At 49.5% G+C, this 13134-nt stretch overlaps 2 pseudogenes; both read right to left on the bottom strand.

The window, feature by feature from the left end:
* Positions 1-5522: 5522 nt before the first annotated feature.
* Positions 5523-6591, bottom strand: LOC120842400 (annotated as a pseudogene).
* A 5079-nt stretch (positions 6592-11670) lies between these two features.
* LOC120842399 lies at positions 11671-12739 on the bottom strand (annotated as a pseudogene).
* Positions 12740-13134: the final 395 nt, after the last annotated feature.

Below are 13134 nucleotides of genomic sequence, written 5' to 3'. Positions count from 1 at the left end.
AAACCTGCCTGGTCACCCTATCAGTAAAGCAACCACAACTGAATAATTGTAGACAGACAAAATGTCGTTCTTGGTGCCGTGAGACGTGACAAAGCGGCTGTTGTGATTATGCACGATGCCCATTAACATGTAGCTAATAACCAGGGTGAAGAACCGAACCCGAACCGAAAACCGGAGCAATACTTTTATTTTGAACTGAACCGGAACAAAAATGTAAGTTACATTAGGAATTTGATATCAAACCTCAAAGGGAACCGTAATTTCATGTGGCGATTACCCGTTCATTGGAAACAATTTGGCATAACAAAATGTGAGCCAGGCCTTCTTGCTGGTGACTGTGAGAGGCCAATTAAGTATTCGCAATGGTGGCATCAGCACCTCAGTGTTTACTAAACAAAATGGCAGTGACGACATGGAGACAGCTCAGTGATAATTAAACAAACATATATTTATGTCTAGGTATGCGAGGAGGCATACAGTTCTATGTTTCACCTTAAAATTTGGAATACAAAGGATATGCTACGAGCCACCGGAACCAAGCTCTGAAGGTGTCGCGTGTCCCTCTGGTTGGGCGGAGCGACGCATGGGGTATGAAGTCGCGATACAAGCTATGAACTATGGATTGGCTCGTGCAGGTCGTAGTGTCCATCACAGTGAAAGCGGAATATATCTGACTATGCTGAAACACTAATGAAGTATTCTTTGCCTGTTTATGTGTATTTCTTAGCTGCTAAGCAACATTCTTCAAGGAAGGAGAAAGCACATATAAACATCCAAATAAAAATTACAGGAGTACACTCAAAGGGATATTTCAGCGAAATTTGAAATATCCCCGTCGTGTGCAGAAATAGGGTGAATATGATCTACGTGATCCATAAATGACAATCGCACGTTTGTTTTGAGCCTGATGGCGGTATTTATCGTCACAAACGGCCCACTCTGGCAAGCGCTCGGAGAGCAGCCAGCGGAGCGCACGTCACATCCGGCACAATCGTGACATAGTCTGTGTCTGAAGGAGCTAAGCTGCGGCGAGGCTGACGTCGAGAGGGTGTCCTAGTCGTTCCAGCCACTGAAGCGGCTGAAGTACACTAGTAATCGGGCCACTGCAACTAACCCCAAAGCTGCTTTTTGTACAAATTTTGAGTGACTGGTTATAGTTCTATAGCAACTTCTGGGACACACAAAGAAGAGTCTCAGGGAGAGGGGAGTTCCTCCTTGCCCTTCTCTCGTGGTGGCCGAAGGTGACAGTTGTCGTCACTACCTGTCACGGTTCCTAGACGGGCATTACAAACTAGGCGTTGTCAACATCCACCAGATTCTCTTTGCTACTCATTTAATTCGTCTTAAAATTTCTTTTCGTGCCTTTTTCAGCAAGAGATAGATGTGCCTGGTATGGTGCTGCATTTTCAGGCGGTGCCAAATTCAGAAGTCTGCGGGACTTCTGAATTTATTGTCATTTCTGAAAATAACTACTCTGTGGGCGCTTGACTCTATCCAATATTCGCCACCATTTTGGAAAATGAGTGATGTGCCCCCATTACCCTTGGTGTAATGCACGCCAGTTAAAAAATCACTATTGGGGAATGAAAGCGCATCATGAAAGATAGTGTTAAAATGTACTTGTACTTTAAAAGGACATGTTTATAGTAATTTACTTTAAGTACATTGCACCTGGTGTACTTATTGCTTTCCTTGAAGTACATCACCTCTAATTTACTTTGTGTTTTACATCAAGTCCTTTTCATTTGTACTTTACCCAACACTGATGTGTACAGACATGACCAGCTTGACAAGCATCACACAACTAGCTTACAATGGTAAGCCAGCCATGTGATAATGGAAGTTTTACTTAGCACCATTCTGAGATGCGTTCAGCATTATGTGATACGTGGGGTGGGACAGCAGTGATGCGAACTGAGAACCTGGAAACAACGATTTTGTGGTGGAAATAGTCATAAACCTTGTGATATTCCAAGTGATTATTTATTTAGTATTCTATATGAAATGTTAAGGTATCGGAACTCCCACTGCCAGAGGGGGTCAGATGACAGTGCTTTGGTGAGATGAAAGGGGAGATCTGGCGTTCGTGTGGGTGAGGCGGTACTGCAGTTCAAGCCTACAAAGAGGTGCCTAATTTGTCATGCGAGTGAGAACGGTCCTGTGATTCAAGCCCATAAAGGGAAGTAGTGCAACCTTAGTCTTAGGGCCAGAAGAGAGCTGTTGCAGACATTCTCTTCCTACCTTCACTGAGTCGGTGAGGGTAGAAGGGTAAGAGTAGCTGGTTTCGCACATATAGCACAGGGGCTGTTCTGGCACTGTTGTCCGCTTTGAGATGATACCATGCTGATGGTGAAACTGAGGCAGGAAATGTGGGACGACTCATTCTGTGGGAGGAGCAAGGAAATGCCATATCACCCCTTTTTGCTGACACCACCTAGATGGCTGTAGTGTTGACAAGTGTGTAATACCTTAGCACGTTCTTGTGGGAAGCGAATGCACACATTCCTGCTCGATGTTTCTCTTGTTTATTCTCGAAGACAAACTCTCTATATATTGTATGGTGCTAGCGGCACTGTCTACGACATTGGATGGCAAGTGGTTGCATCTGTCGCAGACTACTGTGTCAGCCAGCGTCTGTCTAGGACTGATGTTCTGACTGATTGAATGGGCTTTCCATTGGAGCGCTGACAATGCATTTGCCTTCTATACTTGCCCCGAGCTGGCCCTCGGTAGGTGATGTACCAAATTCGTCACTACAGCTCGCATTCTAGGTGGTGTTATTCTGGTCCATCATGTCAGCACTGAACTAAGAATGAATGAATTATGATTAGTTCCTCATGATTATAACAAGTGTAAGTGAGAGGCCATGCCAAAATGGCAGTGCTGGCCACAATTTGGGGCATGTATGTCTGCCCCACACTCTAAATATGGATTCCCTCATATGCAGTGTTCAGAGCTCCTATGGGCAGATATATCTGTTCAGCAGCAATGATTTGAAATATATTTTACATTCACATCAATTTAGTTTTATTCTAAAGGTTCCTTAGTGGCTGACATTATAGTCACACAAAGCAACTTTATGTGCTCTGTTGAAAGGTATGGGAGTTGCAAAAACACAAAGAAAATGTACAGTATTATTTCTGCAGGAACATCTCATACCAACTTCTAGACGCCACAGTGCCCGATACGACAAAGAAATTGTTCTTGGACGGTGGCCACACTTTAAGGAGAGTGACCAACTTGCATGGGACAAGATCAGGTATTGTATTCGAATCCAGCCCATCTATAATGTGTGATAAAAAAATAACTTTTTTTTTATAACTCTACTAAAACAGCGTGTGATATTTGTGACCAATATTTCTTTAGAACACTAATAGACCAAGTTTTCTAAACCCGGCCACGTAAAAACAGCCCAAGCCTGACAGGGTTTTTAAGCGTGAGCCTAGCCGAATTCGTTTGTTGCAACTTCAATAGTATGTTTGAATATGCATGTGTATGATTTCTTTAATAGGTGCAAATGTGGCCAATCCGTGGTGCTGCCCGACTAGAGTCTGGCGAGTGTCTTTGCTGCAGGGAAATTGGCAACCAACTTTTCGACCTACATTCGACCGGCTGGGCTGCATTACTACGAACGAGGACTTCCCCCTCGTGTGCCTGAACATTGCGATGTATGATGTTGTTAGGAAGTGGATATTCTGCCGGCAGCGTGCAAAACCCGGGAAAACAATTGTCGGCAGTCCTGGCTGCCATGCAGCTCCACCTTTACGGTTTACGTGCATATTTTGCCGCATTGGCTTTCTCGCAGAGCAGCTTCCAGAGCTGTGCAAGAGGTCTGCGACCCGACCTCGGCATGCGATGTAGCATGCCGAGGCGGTTCCCCAAGGGAATGCAGACTGAAGGACTCCAGTGCTCCTAGCCTTCGGACGTCGTTGGCAAGGTGTGTAAGTGCATGAACATTGTACACTACAACTTCCTCGCCATACAGACGCCGTGTTTCCTAGACAAAATACTCCAAGAGTGACTCGGCATATGTAATCATTTGTGCAGAGCTGCCGACACAAGTGACGATCCGAATGGCGACATGCGAGCACATGGGGTGCACGTAAGTGTGCACAGGCAGCACAGACTGCAGCACAACAGGTGCTGCGTACGGGAGGGAGTCCCTGCATCCTCGCGTCAGGCGCTCACGCATGACGCGAGGAGAAAGTACCGGCATTCGGTGGCTTTCCAATGCTCGCGCTCCCGTATGGCACGAGGTTGCCTGGGGAACTCCCTTGGCAGGGGAGACCTCATGGCATTGAGGTTTTGCGAGTGTTCCGCAATCTTGGCGCAGAGGACAGGCGGACACACCTGGGACCCTTTCGTGCCCAATAGCGCAGCAGCTTTGTCACTGCGCCCAGATAGACGCAGTGCATGGGGTCCACAGGGAGCTGGGACACCATCCCCAGGCCCTCCAGTTCCATGAAGGGTGACGCTCCGTCGGGATGTTCGTCAGTCCGGAGTGGAGCGTCAACTTTCAGGTACGTCATCCTCCCTCTCCAGCAGCCTCTCAGGGTGCACTTATCGTGCCCGAAATAGCCGTTGTGGGCCTTCACATTCTTGGTGGGGCTTCTTTTCGACATGTCGCACATCACTGAATGTAGAACAGAAACGGTTGCCCCCACAGCTCTGTACGCCTACTTGGAGCAGTCCCTTGAGGTCAGGAATTGCTTTTCTGAAGGAAGACATTGATGTCATGAGGCTTGTTGAGGCCGCAGTAAATGCCGATGGGGAACGGCGCTGTGCCCTTTGTGTCCAATGACTTGCACAGAATTGGCCAAACGTGCATGGATGAGCCAGCGAACAGAGACAGTCCGTCGATGTTGATAGTGAGGCGCATACCAGAAGAATCTTTGCCGTCGGCAAATTTATAGAGCGCAGGCATCTCTGGTATCCCATCTTTGCATCTGATATGAATGTACTCGCCCGTGCCACACTGATAGATTTCTGTGGCTCCTCTGGTTCTTGTGGGGAGGCGTAGACTTTTTCGTTGGTCTTAGTTTTAGTGACCAGAGTACCTGGCTTCTAGGTGCAAAGTTGAACTTCTTACGCTCCTACATAAAATAGTTAATAATAACGGTGTACTTGATCGTAACAGTTGTATTGATTTTACTACTCAATCACGCACTCATGCTTCTGATCCCTTAAACATTGTACCATATCAATGTCACCTTAATTGTTGTTAATTCTTTCTTTCCTATAACTATTACAAACTAAAACAGTATCGATGATGCAACACGTCCACTTGATTTTGATAAGTTTTCAGATGCACTTTAGGTAGTTTCGTGCCTACCATTTATAACCCTCCTATTTTACTTGTTGATGTGATCCCTTCTATTTTATTTATTGATTTGTCTATCTGTCCATAACCCATCTATTTTACTTATTGATTTGTCTGTCTGATTTGTGCGTGAACCCTGCAATACTGAGGTTGTAAAACATGTCGAGGAACATCCCATTACGTTGTTTCCATCAACGTAGCCTTAGTGCGGCCCATTGCACGGCTTTCTCGCAGACTCACAAAACTCCCTCACAATGGGGTAGATGTCACCTCCAAAAGAAAGAATGTTGCAAACTTTGTACACCTCCCCGGTTATGCCCCAGGACGGGACGCCCCAAAGATTCCAAGTTTGCAGTGTGCTTTCGAGTACTGTGCACAGCCGTTCTCCTGGCTGCCATGCAGCTCCAGCTTTACGGGTTTACGTGCATATTTTGCCGCATTGGCTTTCTCGCAGAGCACCTTCCAGAGCTGTGCAAGAGGTCTGCGACCCGACCTCGGCATGCGATGTAGCATGCCGAGGCGGTTCCCCATGGGGATGCAGACTGAAAGACTCCAGTGCTCCTAGCCTTCGGACGTCGTTGGCAAGGTGTGTAAGTGCATGAACATTGTACACTACAACTTCCTCGCCATACAAACGCCGTTTTGCCTAGACAAAATACTCCAAGAGTGACTCGGCATATGTAATCATTTGTGCAGAGCTGCCGACACAAGTGACGATCCGAATGGCGACATGCGAGCACATGGGGTGCACGTAAGTGTGCACAGGCAGCACAGACTGCAGCACAACAGGTGCTGCGTACGGGAGGGAGTCCCTGCATCCTCGCGTCAGGCGCTCACGCATGACGCGAGGAGAAAGTACCGGCATTCGGTGGCTTTCCAATGCTCGCGCTCCCGCATGGCACGAGGTTGCCTGGGGAACTCCCTTGGCAGGGGAGACCTCATGGCATTGAGGTTTTGCGAGTGTTCCGCAATCTTGGCGCAGAGGACAGGCGGACACACCTGGGACTGTTCTGTGCCCAATAGCGCAGCAGCTTTGTCACTGCGCCCAGATAGACGCAGTGCATGGGGTCCACAGGGAGCTGGGACACCATCCCCAGGCCCTCCAGTTCCATGAAGGGTGACGCTCCGTCGGGATGTTCGTCAGTCCGGAGTGGAGCGTCAACTTTCAGGTACGTCATCCTCCCTCTCCAGCAGCCTCTCAGGGTGCACTTATCGTGCCCGAAATAGCCGTTGTGGGCCTTCACATTCTTGGTGGGGCTTCTTTTCGACATGTCGCACATCACTGAATGTAGAACAGAAACGGTTGCCCCCACAGCTCTGTACGCCTACTTGGAGCAGTCCCTTGAGGTCAGGAATTGCTTTTCTGAAGGAAGACATTGATGTCATGAGGCTTGTTGAGGCCGCAGTAAATGCCGATGGGGAACGGCGCTGTGCCCTTTGTGTCCAATGACTTGCACAGAATTGGCCAAACGTGCATGGATGAGCCAGCGAACAGAGACAGTCCGTCGATGTTGATAGTGAGGCGCATACCAGAAGAATCTTTGCCGTCGGCAAATTTATAGAGCGCAGGCATCTCTGGTATCCCATCTTTGCATGTGATATGAATGTACTCGCCCGTGCCACACTGATGGATTTCTGTGGCTCCTCTGGTTCTTGTGGGGAGGCGTAGACTTTTTCGTTGGTCTTAGTTTTAGTGACCAGAGTACCTGGCTTCTAGGTGCAAAGTTGAACTTCTTACGCTCCTACATAAAATAGTTAATAATAACGGTGTACTTGATCGTAACAGTTGTATTGATTTTACTACTCAATCACGCACTCATGCTTCTGATCCCTTAAACATTGTACCATATCAATGTCACCTTAATTGTTGTTAATTCTTTCTTTCCTATAACTATTACAAACTAAAACAGTATCGATGATGCAACACGTCCACTTGATTTTGATAAGTTTTCAGATGCACTTTAGGTAGTTTCGTGCCTACCATTTATAACCCTCCTATTTTACTTGTTGATGTGATCCCTTCTATTTTATTTATTGATTTGTCTATCTGTCCATAACCCATCTATTTTACTTATTGATTTGTCTGTCTGATTTGTGCGTGAACCCTGCAATACTGAGGTTGTAAAACATGTCGAGGAACATCCCATTACGTTGTTTCCATCAACGTAGCCTTAGTGCGGCCCATTGCACGGCTTTCTCGCAGACTCACAAAACTCCCTCGCAATGGGGTAGATGTCACCTCCAAAAGAAAGAATGTTGCAAACTTTGTACACCTCCCCGGTTATGCCCCAGGACGGGACGCCCCAAAGATTCCAAGTTTGCAGTGTGCTTTCGAGTACTGTGCACAGCCGTTCTCCTGGCTGCCATGCAGCTCCAGCTTTACGGGTTTACGTGCATATTTTGCCGCATTGGCTTTCTCGCAGAGCACCTTCCAGAGCTGTGCAAGAGGTCTGCGACCCGACCTCGGCATGCGATGTAGCATGCCGAGGCGGTTCCCCATGGGGATGCAGACTGAAAGACTCCAGTGCTCCTAGCCTTCGGACGTCGTTGGCAAGGTGTGTAAGTGCATGAACATTGTACACTACAACTTCCTCGCCATACAAACGCCGTTTTGCCTAGACAAAATACTCCAAGAGTGACTCGGCATATGTAATCATTTGTGCAGAGCTGCCGACACAAGTGACGATCCGAATGGCGACATGCGAGCACATGGGGTGCACGTAAGTGTGCACAGGCAGCACAGACTGCAGCACAACAGGTGCTGCGTACGGGAGGGAGTCCCTGCATCCTCGCGTCAGGCGCTCACGCATGACGCGAGGAGAAAGTACCGGCATTCGGTGGCTTTCCAATGCTCGCGCTCCCGCATGGCACGAGGTTGCCTGGGGAACTCCCTTGGCAGGGGAGACCTCATGGCATTGAGGTTTTGCGAGTGTTCCGCAATCTTGGCGCAGAGGACAGGCGGACACACCTGGGACTGTTCTGTGCCCAATAGCGCAGCAGCTTTGTCACTGCGCCCAGATAGACGCAGTGCATGGGGTCCACAGGGAGCTGGGACACCATCCCCAGGCCCTCCAGTTCCATGAAGGGTGACGCTCCGTCGGGATGTTCGTCAGTCCGGAGTGGAGCGTCAACTTTCAGGTACGTCATCCTCCCTCTCCAGCAGCCTCTCAGGGTGCACTTATCGTGCCCGAAATAGCCGTTGTGGGCCTTCACATTCTTGGTGGGGCTTCTTTTCGACATGTCGCACATCACTGAATGTAGAACAGAAACGGTTGCCCCCACAGCTCTGTACGCCTACTTGGAGCAGTCCCTTGAGGTCAGGAATTGCTTTTCTGAAGGAAGACATTGATGTCATGAGGCTTGTTGAGGCCGCAGTAAATGCCGATGGGGAACGGCGCTGTGCCCTTTGTGTCCAATGACTTGCACAGAATTGGCCAAACGTGCATGGATGAGCCAGCGAACAGAGACAGTCCGTCGATGTTGATAGTGAGGCGCATACCAGAAGAATCTTTGCCGTCGGCAAATTTATAGAGCGCAGGCATCTCTGGTATCCCATCTTTGCATGTGATATGAATGTACTCGCCCGTGCCACACTGATGGATTTCTGTGGCTCCTCTGGTTCTTGTGGGGAGGCGTAGACTTTTTCGTTGGTCTTAGTTTTAGTGACCAGAGTACCTGGCTTCTAGGTGCAAAGTTGAACTTCTTACGCTCCTACATAAAATAGTTAATAATAACGGTGTACTTGATCGTAACAGTTGTATTGATTTTACTACCGTAAAGTTCCGAAAGAACGCCCACCCAAAATTAAGAGATAAATGGTGAAAAACATGGGGTGGGCGAAGTTTCGGGCCAAGGGCCAAAAACTACAAAAAAAATGGCTGCATTTGACAGATCAGCGGTGCATACGCATTTATTGCTCACTCGTCATCGCTAAATCCATCGAACGACTCATCGCTGTCGCTGTCAAAGACGAGTTGCACTACTTCGTCCACTATGCTCTCCCGAGCTTCGGGCCCCATCGCTGGTTCGTCGCTTACAGAGGCCAGGCGGTGGTTCAACTCCCCGTCTTCTGAGCCGTCGAGGCGTGTTGAGATGCCGCAGCGCTTGAACGACGTCAGGACGGCCTCCTCCGATAGAGATGCCCAAGCCTCGGACACGAAGCTGACGACATCCTGACGCGACGGCTTCTTGAGGTTCCCTTTGGCGGTGACAGCCCCTTCCCGCAAGAAGGAGGACCAACGATTCCTGAGAGCATCTTTGAAGGGCTTCATCCAGCACACGTCTGCTGGCTGGAGAATAGACGTGCACCCGCCAGTAATGAAGACAACGTCGGTTTCCTTCCCGTCGAGGGCCTCCCGCGCTGCCTCTGTCTTGTGAATGGGCGCCTGGTCCAAGACGAGCAGCCGCCTCACGTCGTCTTTGTTGGCACCCCACACCCTCCGCACCCATTCGAGGAAGACCGGCGTAGTCATCCATCCATTCCTTGAACAGGTCACTCTCACATTTTCTGAAAGGAGCCGAGATTCGGTTTCATTCCAAACTCCGGCAAAGCCAACCACCAACAACCGGAGCAGCCGCAAACACGAAAGCATCGCCGCATCGCTGCGTAGTATTGACGGTATTGATGAAAAAACAAAACTTGTGACGAACCCATGCAGCGCCCTCTACTAGAAATGCACAAATACATGTGGAAGGCGCTTTTTATATCGTTCACAAAACAACGCTGTCCTAAAACTTTTTTTTTTTATGCGAAAGGCGTGAGTGCATGTTTTCAACTTATTTTTATGCTGAAATTTGTTTGGGCAAACCAGAAGTAACATTGGCCGCACGCGGAAATTGAGACAATACCTGGGATTTGAAGTGCGAACAGTGCCCTTGGCGGGATCCGGCCCGTCGGTTCCTTGAGCACGATGAGAGCCGGGAGTTTGATGCCCGCAGCTGTTGCACAGAGTGCAACCGTCAGTCCACGACGCGCACAGCCTGTGTTCACGATGCGGATGCTTGATTCGCCGGCAACGTTGTTTGTCCGCTTGGCTGGGCAGTCCATGCGTACCATGGTTTGGTCCATGTTGGCTATACTAAAGTTGGAGTAACTGTGCTCCAGGCGCAGGCTTCCCACAGCCCTCCGGAAGACGGAGATTGCGTCAGCGCAGTCAGCCGGCAGCTTCTGACTCTCGTTCGTCCCCACTCGCATCGACACATTGAAGCGGGCTTTCCAGCGGGCCAGGTAGTGGTTCGAAGCTTCGAAGTTGCCCAGGTTCATCTGAACCGCCAACTTGCGTGCGTGCTCTTGAAGGACGCGGTTGCTCACCGCTCGCCCCGCCGCCCGCTCGGTATCCAAGAAGTCCATGAGTGCTTCATCGAGCTCTTCGCTGAAGACCGGCCGTCCGTTGTTGATGGCTCTCTTGAATTTGTTTTTGCCGTGGCACTGCTGCAGAAGGGACTGGTAGTTGGTGCTCCATTCGCGAACACGTTTCCTGTCCAGCTCAAAATGTCTTGCAGTTTTGCTTACGTTGTCTCCATTCTTCTTGTGCCACTGGACAACTTCCACCTTTCTCTGGATGGTGTAGCTATTCCTCATGGTCGATGCTGGAAGCGAGGGCAGGTGAACAGCTGCGGGGCACGCAGAGGAATGACTGTCTACTAGTGTGGAGTTTGTTTGCTTGAGCTGTTTCTTCTTTTCCTTTGTACCCGGACGTCTTGAATGATTCACTTCTAGTTCGCCCTTATCTTATCAATCTAACCGGAAAAGATCTTCTCTTTTGTTAGAAATCGGGTCACTGGCGGTGTTTGCGGACGAGTCATCGGTTTTTCCAGAGGTATGTTCGCGGCGGGGGCTTCCCGGGCTTTCGAATGCGTCGAAGCTACTGCGATTTTTAGGGGGTGGGCGATGTTTGGGAACTTTATTAAAATATATATTTCGTCCAAAAAGGTGGGTGGGCGAGGTTTCGGGCGGGGGCGTTCTCTCGGAACTTTACGGTACTCAATCACGCACTGATGCTTCTGATCCCTTAAACATTGTACCATATCAATGTCACCTTAATTGTTGTTAATTCTTTCTTTCCTATAACTATTACAAACTAAAACAGTATCGATGATGCAACACGTCCACTTGATTTTGATAAGTTTTCAGATGCACTTTAGGTAGTTTCGTGCCTACCATTTATAACCCTCCTATTTTACTTGTTGATGTGATCCCTTCTATTTTATTTATTGATTTGTCTATCTGTCCATAACCCATCTATTTTACTTATTGATTTGTCTGTCTGATTTGTGCGTGAACCCTGCAATACTGAGGTTGTAAAGCATGTCGAGGAACATCCCATTACGTTGTTTCCATCAACGTAGCCTTAGTGCGGCCCATTGCACGGCTTTCTCGCAGACTCACAAAACTCCCTCACAATGGGGTAGATGTCACCTCCAAAAGAAAGAATGTTGCAAACTTTGTACACCTCCCCGGTTATGCCCCAGGACGGGACGCCCCAAAGATTCCAAGTTTGCAGTGTGCTTTCGAGTACTGTGCACAGCCGTTCTCCTGGCTGCCATGCAGCTCCAGCTTTACGGGTTTACGTGCATATTTTGCCGCATTGGCTTTCTCGCAGAGCACCTTCCAGAGCTGTGCAAGAGGTCTGCGACCCGACCTCGGCATGCGATGTAGCATGCCGAGGCGGTTCCCCAAGGGGATGCAGACTGAAGGACTCCAGTGCTCCTAGCCTTCGGACGTCGTTGGCAAGGTGTGTAAGTGCATGAACATTGTACACTACAACTTCCTCGCCATACAAACGCCGTTTTTCCTAGACAAAATACTCCAAGAGTGACTCGGCATATGTAATCATTTGTGCAGAGCTACCGACACAAGTGACGATCCGAATGGCGACATGCGAGCACATGGGGTGCACGTAACTGTGCACAGGCAGCACAGACTGCAGCACAACAGGTGCTGCGTACGGGAGGGAGTCCCTGCATCCTCGCGTCAGGCGCTCACGCATGACGCGAGGAGAAAGTACCGGCATTCGGTGGCTTTCCAATGCTCGCGCTCCCGCATGGCACGAGGTTGCCTGGGGAACTCCCTTGGCAGGGGAGACCTCATGGCATTGAGGTTTTGCGAGTGTTCCGCAATCTTGGCGCAGAGGACAGGCGGACACACCTGGGACCCTTTCGTGCCCAATAGCGCAGCAGCTTTGTCACTGCGCCCAGATAGACGCAGTGCATGGGGTCCACAGGGAGCTGGGACACCATCCCCAGGCCCTCCAGTTCCATGAAGGGTGACGCTCCGTCGGGATGTTCGTCAGTCCGGAGTGGAGCGTCAACTTTCAGGTACGTCATCCTCCCTCTCCACCAGCCTCTCAGGGTGCACTTATCGTGCCCGAAATAGCCGTTGTGGGCCTTCACATTCTTGGTGGGGCTTCTTTTCGACATGTCGCACATCACTGAATGTAGAACAGAAACGGTTGCCCCCACAGCTCTGTACGCCTACTTGGAGCAGTCCCTTGAGGTCAGGAATTGCTTTTCTGAAGGAAGACATTGATGTCATGAGGCTTGTTGAGGCCGCAGTAAATGCCGATGGGGAACGGCGCTGTGCCCTTTGTGTCCAATGACTTGCACAGAATTGGCCAAACGTGCATGGATGAGCCAGAGAAGAGAGGCAGGCCGTCGATGTTGATGCTGAGGTGCATAACAGACGAGTCTTTTCCGTCAGCAAATCCAGAGCGCAGGCATCTCTGGTATCCCATCTTTGCACCTGATATGAATGTACTCGCCCGTGCCACTGATGGATTTCTGTGGCTCCTCTGGTTCTTGTGGGGAGGCGTAGA

This window comes from Ixodes scapularis, unplaced genomic scaffold, assembly GCF_016920785.2.
Source record: "Ixodes scapularis isolate PalLabHiFi unplaced genomic scaffold, ASM1692078v2 PGA_scaffold12__126_contigs__length_90152505, whole genome shotgun sequence".
Classification (NCBI taxonomy): domain Eukaryota; kingdom Metazoa; phylum Arthropoda; class Arachnida; order Ixodida; family Ixodidae; genus Ixodes; species Ixodes scapularis.
The sequence above is the reverse complement of the archived record's forward strand: the minus strand, read 5'-3'. Positions and strand labels throughout refer to the sequence as shown.